An 11,803-nucleotide genomic window follows, 5' to 3' on the forward strand; every position below is an offset into this window, starting at 1 on the left:
CGATCCTGGGTAAGACCTAAAACCGCACCCTGCTAGAATTGGTTAGTGTGGAGAGGCTGCCTGTGGCAGGGCAGCCTCCATGAAATGCCACATGTGGGCCACTCTAGGGGAAGGTGAGGATGGAGTACTAGAAAGCCTCACCCTTTATTGCCTTGTGGGTTACCCCATCGGCAGTAGGGGGGAGCATACCCTGACAGAAAAGCATTGGGCAAGGAAGATCATGTGGACTATGGGGGGGTACAGAGGCTGGAATAGGATGAGAGAAACTGGAGCAGGGAGAAGGGCCTGAGCCAGAATGTGGCCCAGTGAGGGACCTGAGCCAGAGTGCAGGGTAGTGAGGGGCCAGGGATAGCCCAGTGAGGGGCCAGAGAGTAGAGTGTGGTCCACTGAGGGACCAGGGCAGTGTGTAGGACCAAATGGGCTGGAGGGGCTGGAAAGGGTATAGGAGAAATCGGCAAGGAGCTGACAGTTGGGAGAGGGGCTAAGAAGACTGTGAGGCCTCGCAGCTCAAGAATCAGTTGCATGTGGCAGAGGGGTCTGAGAGCTCAGAGAGGAGCCAGTGGACAAACCTAGGAGTCTGGCAACGTAAGAAGGGCCGGGAGAAAGACCAAGGGATCTGAAGCCCTGATGTGGGGGCTAAGAGAGGCTGAGGAGTCTGCAGACCCAGTGAGGGGCTGTATCGGCAAATAAGGTGAACACCTACCTGCAAGGCATGGGACATGCTGTAGGGGAGGCATAGAGCCATGTAATTGACCCATAAGGCCACCGCCACAAGGTGGGTGGTCAATACAGTAAGATCAGGGCAGCCTCCCATAGTCTATGTATTTCTATTAACAGCAAGGCATGGTGGGCAAGCACGGGGCAGAGTGCCCCAAGACAGTTTCATAGTTTCATAGTTTCTAGGGTCGGAAGGGACCTCAGTAGATCATCTAGTCCGACCCCCTGCCATGGCAGGAAATAATACTGGGATCAAACGACCCCAGCAAGATGTTCATCCAACCTCCTCTTAAAACCCCCCAGGGTAGGAGCCAGCACCACTCCTCTTGGAAGTTGGTTCCAGATCCTAGCCACCCTGACCGTGAAGTAGCGCTTCCTGATATCTAGCCTAAACCTGCCCTCTGCCAGCTTGTGACCGTTATTCCTGCTCATTCCTGGCAGTGCATGGGGGGGAATAGTGATTCCCACCAATTCCTGCTGATCCCCCCTGACTAATTTATACAAGGCCACTAGATCCCCCCTCAGCCTTCTCTTTTGGAGGCTGAACAGGTTCAGGTCCCGCAGCCTCTCCTCATAGGGCCTGCCCTGCTGTCCCCTGATCATGCGAGTGGCCCTCCTCTGGACCCTCTCCATGCTGTCCACATCCCTCTTGAAGTGCAGTGCCCAGAACTGGATGCAATACTCCAGCTGCAGCCTGACCAGTGCCGCACAGAAGGGGAGGATCACCTCTTTGGATCTGCTCGAGATGCATCTGTGGATGCATGACAAGGTATGGTTGGCCTTCCTGACTGCCTCCCCACACTGCTCGCCCATGTTCATCTTGGAGTCAGTTATGGCTCCAAGATCCTTTTCCGCCTCCGTGCTGACAAGAGGGGAGTTCCCCAACCTGTAGGTATGGTGCCGGTTGTTCCTCCCCAGGTGCATCACCTGGCACTTGTCTGTGTTGAATCCCATCCTATTCACATCCGCCCACCCTTGTAGCCTGTCTAGGTCTGATTGTAGTCTGATGCTTCCTTCTAGTGTGCCCACATCCCCCCACATCTTAGTGTCATCAGCAAATTTGAACAGGGTGGTTTTTACCCCCTCATCCAAATCACTAATGAAGATGTTGAACAGTGCGGGCTGAGGGCCGAGCCCTGCAGAACCCCACTGCCCACATCCTTCCAGGTTGAGAAGGACCCATCCACTACCACCCTCTGGGTGCAGCCCTCCAGCCAGTTGGCGACCCAATTGACTGCGTGGGCATCGACACCACAGTCCCCCAGTTTCTTAATGAGAATGCGGTGAGAGACAGTGTCGAAAGCCTTCCAGAAGTCCAGGAAGACTATGTCCACTGCTACCCCTGCATCTAATGATCTAGTAATCTGATCGTAGAAGGCCACCAGGTTGGTCTGACAGGACCTTCCACTGATGAACCCGTGTTGGTTGCCCCTAAGCATGCAGTCCCCTGCTGGCCCCTCCTGGATGTGTGCCAGCATAATTTTCTCAAACAGCTTGCCTAGGATCGAGGTAAGACTAACTGGCCTATAGTTTCCTGGGTCCTCCTTCCTCCCCTTTTTGAATATGGGAACCACGTTGGCCCTCTTCCAGTCCTCCAGCACCACACCAGAACACCACGAGTGTTCATAAAGCCGTGCCAGGGGTCCTGCAATGACCTCGGCCAATTCCTTTAGGACTCTAGGGTGGAGATCATCCGAGCCGGCTGACTTGAACACATCCAGCCCCTCCAGAAGCCCCCTAACTAGTTTCACGCTAATCTTTGGCCCAGGTGTGCCTCCCCTGGGGCCTGAGGGGGGCCCAGCAGGGAGGTGGCTGTTCTGGTCCCTACTTAGGAAGACAGAGGCAAAGAAATCATTAACTATGTTAGCTTTGTCGTCTGGTGTGACGACCAAATTTCCCTGCAACGTATCCTGCAAAGGTCCCACGTTACCCGGGACCTTCTTTTTGCCCCCTATGTATTTAAAAAAGGACTTCTTATTGTCCTTAATCTGAGAAGCTAGTCCTAATTCCATCTTTGCCTTGGCCTTCTTAACTGCCCCCCTACAACCCCGAGCAACTGCAGAATAGTCCTCCCTGGTGATGACCCCTTCTTTCCACTGCGTATAAGCCTCCTTTTTAGCATGGAGACATTCCCGGATGCTTTTGGTGAGCCATGGGGGCTTGTGTGCGCTCCTGCTCCCTTTGATCCTCATTGGGATTACCTTCCTTTGGGTGTGGAGGATCGCCTCCTTAAGGAGCAACCACTCTCCTTGGACATCTGGCTCCCCTCCCCTCTGGGACCTCAGCGCATCCCCAACTATCCTCCTTAGCTTGTTGAAGTTTGCCCTCCTAAAATCTAGGGCCGCTGCCTTACTGCATGCCTTTGCCACCTTGCGCTGGATGGTGAATTCCAGCAGGCAATGATCGCTGTTGCCCAGGTGGTCGAGCACCCGCAGCCCCCTCACCAGGTCATCTCCCGTGGCCAGCACTAGGTCCAACAAGGCGTCTCCCCTGGTGGGACTGTGCACCTCCTGGATTAGATGGAGGACCTGCACTCTGTCTAAGAACCTACGTGAGTGGTCAGACCTGGCTGACTGCTCATCCCAGCAGATATCCAGGAAGTTCAGGTCCCCCATGACTACCACATCTTTAGCCTTCACTACCTCTGTGAGCTGACCCAAGAATTCCTGGTCAAGCTCTTCTCCCTGGCTGGGAGGTCTGTAGTAGACTCCCACCGTTAAGTCTCTCTCCCCTCGACTGCCTTGTACTCTAACCCAAAGCACCTCAGAGTGTCCCTCCTCTGACTCCTCGCTAATTGACAAGGATGTGTATTTGTCCTTGATATAGAGTGCCACGCCCCCACCCCTCTTTCCTATCCTGTCCCTCCTGTACAGCCTATAGCCCTTGACATTCACCGCCCAGTCATGCGTAGAGTCCCACCACGTTTCTGTGATCCCCACTATGTCTGGGCTGGTGTCAGCCATCAGGAGGGCGAGTTCCTCCTGCTTGTTGCCCATACTATGAGCATTTGTGTAGAGGCATTTGAGGCCTCCTGTGGATGTGTGTACTGTCCCCCTAGTCCCAGCAATGTCCTGGCCCCCATTGCTTACCGTTTTGCTCGTTGGGCTGGGCTGGGCTGTAGTTGTGGGTGTTGTTTGGTCTGGCAGTCTGATGTTTCCTTCGCCCTCATCTTCCTCTTCCCCCGACGAGCCTAGTTTAAAGCCTGCCAGAGGAGGTCCGCCAACCTAGAAGAGAACACACGCTTACCTTTAGGGGAAAGGTGGAGCCCATCCCATCCCAGCATGTCTCTCGTCGTGATGTGCCGGTCATGGCTGAGGAAGCCAAAGCCCGCCTTGAAGCACCATTCCTGCAGCCGCCAGTTGGTCTCCGTGATGCACGTTTCATGCCATCTGCCTCATCCGTTATTCCAGTTTTTTGTGGGTGCCCTGTTACAAGCACAATGAACAATTGCCTGACTTGGAATTGCGATGTTTGTTAAAGTTTAACTTCAAATGAAGGAAGATTTTTTTTTTTTTAGAATGAATCTTGCATCATATATGCATATGGTGCTATGGCTTCTCAGTTGACTAAATAACAATTAATTGTTTACATGGATTGAATTCATTTGTATTGAAGCTAAATGCCATAGACAGCTGTGAAACAGTTTGAAGTTTAAATGAAAGAGACTGTCAATATTTCAAGTGTGTGAAGAGTGTAAAATCATCACTTGATACTGCATACGAAAGTGGTCATAGCTCTTTGGTCAAGTTTCTTGAAAACGTGTTAACAGTAAGTTTACAGAATTCAGTGCAAGTTCTAGTGAGAGGTCATAGTCATTCCTTTTGACCTCTGGAACTGGGGAACACTCTCTACAGCTGACTGAAAGTGAGTCTCTATGGCAAAGGCAACACTTCACAGAGATCCTCAAACTAGCTTTGCACACAAGACCTCCTGAACTAGAAAAAACAGAGCTGGGGTTGCCTCTGTATCCTGGGTGCAGCACCTGCTGTTTGCAAAGCTAGCTCTGGTATTATTGCATAGTACTGCCTGACAATATGCAGAAATACCCCAATTTCCTCTGCACTGGGTTGATTGTGGCACAGGAGAGTGTGAGCCAGCATCTTCATATAAGCTTCACTCCCAACCCACCCGCTTTCCCTTTCATTTGCTTCCTATCCTTTCGCTAAGCCTCCCTGCCAAGCTTCCTTCCTCCACACCTCAAAATAGCCCTAATTAGATATTTGCTGCCCCTTGTTCACTGTGCCTGCATGTTATGCTACACCACTTCCTCTCACCCTCTGTCTCTTTGGGGCATTGAATCACTTACTATGCAGGTATAATAACTAACACAATAGACAATATTCTTGACTGGCCCTTAGGTATTACTGTAATAACAACAGTAACAGCAGGTTGACAACTGCAGAGTAAACCCACCCTGACCAGGTGTCTACATGTGCAGGTATTTGGGAGAAGATTTGCTGCCCCCACTCTCTCTGGCCCTGCACTGGTCCCCTGGAGGCCCTGGCCACAGCTTCCTGCAGCCAGCAGCCATCTTTAAAAGCCTGCCCCCTAGCCACCTGCATTCCTGGCCTGAAGCAGTCTGCAGAGTGCTGGCACAGTGCTCTGAGCCTCTGTTGCTGGAGCCTGTGCCCACTGCATGATGACTGCTCTACCCCCAGGCCACAAGAGCAACATCCAGCACCCCAGGCTCCTGCTGGACACCCTGGTTGCTGTGTTGCACCATCATGGTAACTGCTGCCTGGCCCAGGTGTGTCTCAGCCCTAGTACCCCCACCCCCATGTAGTGTGGCCACCTGGCCAGATGCACCACAGCATCTCAGGCCCCTTGCCACCATACTGCTGTTGCCTAGACCCCATGCTGCTACTGCTGATGCATACCCAGACACCACCACCAGAGCTGTTCATGTGCTTCAAGGAGCACCAGCCCCATTGCCTGTGGGCCTGCTGGGGCAACCAGGACTGGTGGCTGCATGTTATTCAGCACACCTGGGACAACATACAGTGGCCAGAGTCATTCTGGATGACCCAGGCCACTTCCCAGGAGCTCCTCGAGCAGCTCCACCCACACCTGCAGCAACAGGCCACCACCATGCAGCAGCCCTTTCCCATGGACACCTGGCTCACCATTGCCTTGTTCAAGCTGACCATGCCCACCAACTTATGCTATGTCAGTCACCTTTTTGGTGTGGGCAAGGCAACCACCAGGAATGCTGTCCTGGATATGTCCAGTGCCCTCCAAGATGTGCTGGGGCACGCTGCACCCCATGTGCATGATTCCCTGGAGGTGGGGTGGGGTTCCACACCCTTGGCTTCCCCCAGTGCACTGGGACTCTGGACAGGACCCACATCCCCATCATCTTCCCACCCTACCTTGCAGCTGGGCAGTGGGCAGTTGCCAGCGGGCAGTCAGGGCTACAGCCAGAGGCTGGGCAGTGGGCAGCATGAAGGTGACTGCCAGTGCCAAGATGGTGTCCAGCACCTGGCGGTCCTCCTCCATGGCCTCCACTGCCCTGGCCACCATTGCAGCTTTCTGGTTCTGGGCCTCCAGGTGCCTCTTCTTGAGGGCCAGAAGCCTATCCCAGAACTCCTGGTCCACTTGATCCCTCTGCTGGTCCTTCTCCTCGCACATGACCCTCTCCCACTTTCACATGATGTCCTCTGCATGCCAGGTACATGAGTCCACCAGCCACCACTCAGCCATGGTGACCAGCCTGGGTCCTCCACTACTGGATTCAGTGCATATGGAGGGCCTCAGCCAAAGCTGATGGTGACCCTGACCACAGGTGACTGGTATGGGGGGCATGAGGGTATGGGGGGCATGAGGGGTACATGCCCCCCCCCGAGATTGGCCTCTGAAAATGGAGCAGTTTTTTTGCCACATAGGCTGGTGGCATGTTGCGGGGGACAGCACACTAAGCCACAGCACAAAAGTATAGGAGTGGATATGGGACTTTTGACTTGCCCCTGGGCCCACCCACAAATTGTGTCCCCCCAGACTCAGGAGGCACCAGTCACCGCTGATGGTGCATCCCAACTAGCTGCTTGTGCCACTTCCCCGCATGCAGCTGCTGCACCTATAAAGACAGCAAAAAGAGGCTGTTTGTGAGAGCTTGCAACATTTCTGAGATAACATGCATTAAACCAGGAGATTGTGTGCTTCCCGGCCTCAGACTGGGAGTCATGCATGCATGGGTACCCATGCCCACGGTAAGTCAGCCAGGCAGGCCCTGGCACAGGCACCTCCCATCCCCACTTGCTCCTCAGGGTGCTGGCTGCAGGCAGCCTGCCTTTCCTGCCTTCATGAGGCCATGGCTTCAGATCCGCTCCACCCATTTCTCCTGTAGGTCAAGCCATCTTTGCTGTTGCTGCCAGGCCCATAGCAACTGGCCTCAGCAGGCTCAGGGCTCCCAGCTGACTGGGATGTACAGCTGATGGCACCCTTCCCTTCCTTCCAGGGAGCCTCCCTGGAGAGGTACCACAGTGCTAGCCCCCACCCCCTGCCAGCCCTACAGCCTGAGAGTGTCCCTGCTGTGAGTGTCTTAGGGCAGGGGCAAGAGTGGTGGTGGGAGGGCCCTCACTCCAATGCAGGCCTCCCTCCAATGCAGGGCTTACCATGTGAACATGGCAGGTGTGCCAGGTAGCCCAAGTCCATCCTTGCTGGTGGTGAGGACATGTGGCTCTTGGCAATGTCCTGGGGTACAGGGGTATGGTGTTTGGCTGCTAGGGCAGAGGTGCTCTCTGGGGAGGAGCTAGAGCTCCTGGAAGTCCATGATACCATGTCTGGGCTGACCTCCTGGGTGGGGCTGTGCACCCAGAGCTGATGGGGCAGGTGCTGGCCTGGGCTCCTGGAGCTGCTTGCCAAGATCAGGGCAGGGACTGTGGTATGATGGGCTTCTGGCACCCTGAGGAGCCCTCCCCAACTGATAACTCATTGTGGCTGCCAGGCCACAATGGAGGCTTGGGCAGACCACCTTGCTGGAGTACAGCTTGCTGGAGCACAGCTCCATCTAGGATCCTGGGGCATGAGGATGTGGTTCTGCTGTTGCATAAAGGCCATGGACTTACGGGCAGCCACCAAATGGTGGTTGTGGTCAGTGATGATGACCCACTGTGCCTGCAAGGTCTTGACCTTTATGCAGCACCGGTACACTGACTGGTTGTGCCTGTGCTCCCACATGCAGTCTGACACACCTTGATACATGTGCATGTTGGAGATCCCACTCTGGTCCAACTGGCTGAGGACCTCAGCCTCACCCCACAGCACCACAAGGTTTACAGTCTCCTCCTGGGGACAGTTCTAGCCCCAGGAGCTAGCATGTAGCAGTGGGGATGACACTAATATGGCTTCCTTGACAGCCCACAGGGCCTCTGCATGATAGCCTGGGCCCTGCTGGGCCTGGATAGATGTGTGCAGCACCTAGCACAGAAGCATGGCACAGGACAAGCAGACAGGCAGGGACCAACACTGTGCAAGGGACCAATGCTGGGTTCCAGGCAGCCTGGACCGCTGGTATGGGACCCAGTGGCCAGAGGCTGGCTGCAGGTGGCCCAAGGTGCTGCCAGGCCTGGGCAAATGCTTGCACTACCCTGCAGAGTGAGATGGTGCAGGACAGGCAGGCAGGCAGGTGGCAATGCTGTGCCAGGGACCAGTGCCAGGGTCCAGGCAGGCTGCTGCAGCTGCCTGGGCACCCCCCCACTGCAGGACCTGGAGGCCAGAGGCTGGCTGCAGGTGTCCCAGGGCCCCAGAGTCCCTGTAGGCTTTTAAGGGCCAGGGGCTGGGGCAGAAAAGAGCCACTCCAGGCCTGAGGCTGGGGAAAATCCAAGCCCTGTGGCCCTGGGGCTAACCCAAGGGTGGCCCCCTGGTGGTGGGACTGACCAAGAGCAAATTTGCTCCCGATCAGCATCTACATATATGTTACTGCACAGTAACTACTCTGCAGTTAAATTTGCTACCTGCATTTGCAGGCAGCAAATTAACCATGGAGTAGACTATATTACTCTGCAGTAAGCTTCTGCATATGCTGACAGTGACACTTATTGCACAGTAAGTTAGTCTGCTGTACAGTAAAGCATCTCATGTAGATGTGCCCAGATAGTCTTTAAAGGACTTTCCAGACTATTCCATTGAAGCTGTGTTATTGTAACTTTCCAAGAACTGCTTATGCAAGTTAGGAATAATTCAGCTACCTTAATTTAAAAAGGAAAAGAAAAATTGCTTAAGCATTAAAAGAGCCTAGTAAGCTGTTTCTTATGACCATTTGTGTTAGGCTAAATTAAGCAATTTTTCCTTCACACCATGTAAGAGTAGAAAGAAACAGTGAAGAATTAGAGAAATGACAGTTACAACCAACTAAAGGAGATTGCAAAATGCAACTCAAGCTTTTTAGTGGAAAGGCATTGGAGCTAATGAATTGAACAACAAAGTAAAATACAAGACAGAGATACATAGGTCTTAGCTCAGTAAAGGTGTAGGAGGAAGGGATGCACAGGTGTAAAGCTTAAGGATGCATGAAGTGGAGTTAGTTTTAAAGACTGATTCGCATCAGCTCTCCTGAGGTATCTTCAAAAGAAACAGGGATCAGTATTGCTTATCAGTGCTATTCTGATCCTTTGAACAGGAGTGGATTTTACCTACCTTGCAAAAGTGTTTGAATTCATAACTTGGCTTCCAGTCAAGCTGCAGAGCAAGGCTTGAGTGGAATGGTGTGTATTGGCTTTCACTAGGCCCATGGATTTGGTCTTTCATCTGGCATGATTCAGGCATAATATTCCTTTTCCTGGGGCAAACTAACCCTGCCTTCACCTGCTAAACAACTGCCCTGAGCCTGCAAAAACACACCCTTTAGAAATTTGAGGACTCTTCAATATTCCAAGCACTGCATTAAAGAATTATCATAATATCCCTCAGTCAACTGGAAAATAGACACAGAAGGATTAGAAGGAAAATATTCTGATGAAAAATTATAGTATTGACTTAAGTTTTATGTTTGGAAATAAAGCTAAAACTTACCTATTATCTGGCAGCTGCCATCTTGCAGAACAACGAAGTGCAGTAGAACATGTATACTGCTGCTCCGTTCTGGCTACACGCATATTTCTCCAGCGGGTTATTTATGTTCTAACATGGTTCACAGCTGCTACCTGTCCCCCTTTCCAGGCTTAAAATTTCTCTTGTGCTATTTGACATCATGCTCAGGGTTGCAGTAAGTGTCTTACCACCTCTTCACAAATGCACAACAGCAGCCTCACTTGCACCACGAGGTGTACTACTATGTACATGTATGGAAGGAGACAAGGGCCACGGGCATGTGCAGGAAAGTGGGCTTATGAGATAGCAGAAACCAAGTCAGCTGGTCCTTGCTTTCAAGCTGAAGGAGAAATGAGTTTAGCTAGCCCTGGGAAAAGAGAGGGAATGGGGTTATCTACTGCAAAGTGTGCAGTCAGGCAAGCAGAGTTCTTGCAAATGAGTTTTGCAAGACTGCAGCTGTCAGCAAAGTCAGGCTGAATATCTCAGTGGCATTCTTTAGCCAAAACGTTATGGGTTTTTTTGTTTTGTTTTTTTAAATATTGATGCATCTATTCAGTCTTGTTTAAATGGTAATGTCTTCACAGTGGAGCTAATCAAAAACTTGCAGATTTTATCTTGGGGAATTTTCCAATATTACAGCATTTGTTCTCATCCTGAACTGGAACTAAAAATAGTTGAAGTGCTGAGCCATTTAATGAAATAATGCATTCAGAAAAAATTTGATTCAGAAGTGTCAAGATGATTTGTTTGGGATAAAATCAACTTTAATGTTTCCACATAAGAAAGAGAAGCCTCGCTGCATTGGAACTAGGACACTCCCTCCCCCATACCATGAGGCACGCTCCCCAAACACATTATATCTCCCACGTTGCATCTTGGGAGATAAAGTCCAGCTAATAAGCTTGGACCAGAAGGGAAAAATGGAGGCATATAAACTGTTGCTGCACACTGATGTCATACTGACCTCAAAAAAATTGTGTCATCTTGATTCTCTTGATAGAAAATTGAAACATTTCTGCAACAAAAAAAATTTCCTACAGAAAAATTAAATTTAGATAAAAAATATTTTTGCCATCAAAAAACTAATGGAAAATTCCTACTCAGCTATGTAAGTGACTTAAGTGCCAAGTCAATCTGTAACAGGCAAAACATCTACATTTAGGAGTTTGACCACCCCTTCCCAAATTCTCTACAGTTTGTCACCTCAGCAAACACAGTGGCACAAAAATAAAAGAAAAAAGGAAACATGTTATGCAAGAATTTATATTGTGTGTCAAGAAGAGGGTAGGAAAGACTCTTTGCAAGCTTTTGGGCACAAGCACCCTTTCTTCAGGCATTTCTGGAGGTGCAGGTGTAATATCCTGGAATAGTGATGGTTCTGTTGTGGGGTGTAGTTATTGTGGGAGTTGTGGAGATGTGTTGGCAGGTTTTACATTTTTTTATCCCAGCATGGTCTGGATCCATTCAGTGTGGTTTGGGCCATAAGAAGTTTGCTTCTGGTGATGAGGTTAGCAAGGTTCTGTGCTTGTTTAAAGGCTAGGATGAGTGGTTCTGGGAGGATATCTTTAAGAACTGGTCTTCTTCTAGCATGGGTTGCAGTTGCCTGAGGATTTTCCATATAGGTTCCAGGGAAGGATGGTATATCATAACTAATGGTGTGTGATTCGTGGGGATTTTCTTTTTGTACTGCAGCTAGTAAACTGTAGAGAGGACATCTGAGAACCCCAGGTGTTAGGCAGGTTATAATGTGCCATAAATCCAATGTTTGTCTTTAGTTCATGATTTTTTGATCTATGAAGTGAAGTTCATGGGGTCATCTATGAAAGACCACTTGATACCATGGGAAGAATTGCTACTCTCACAATAACTACACCCCACAACAGAACCAACCATTCCTGGATCTTACACCTGCATCTCCAGAAATGTAATGCATCTAATTCAATGCTCTAAAAATATACAGAAGAAACCAAACAACTGTGTACCAGAATGAGTGTACACTGAAAATTTATCAAAGACAAAAATATCCAGTTACCCATGGGTGCACACTTTTCACAAGATA

Source organism: Crocodylus siamensis, chromosome 6 (genome assembly GCF_052110815.1).
Source record: "Crocodylus siamensis isolate JL-2025a chromosome 6, ASM5211081v1, whole genome shotgun sequence".
Classification (NCBI taxonomy): Eukaryota; Metazoa; Chordata; order Crocodylia; family Crocodylidae; genus Crocodylus; species Crocodylus siamensis.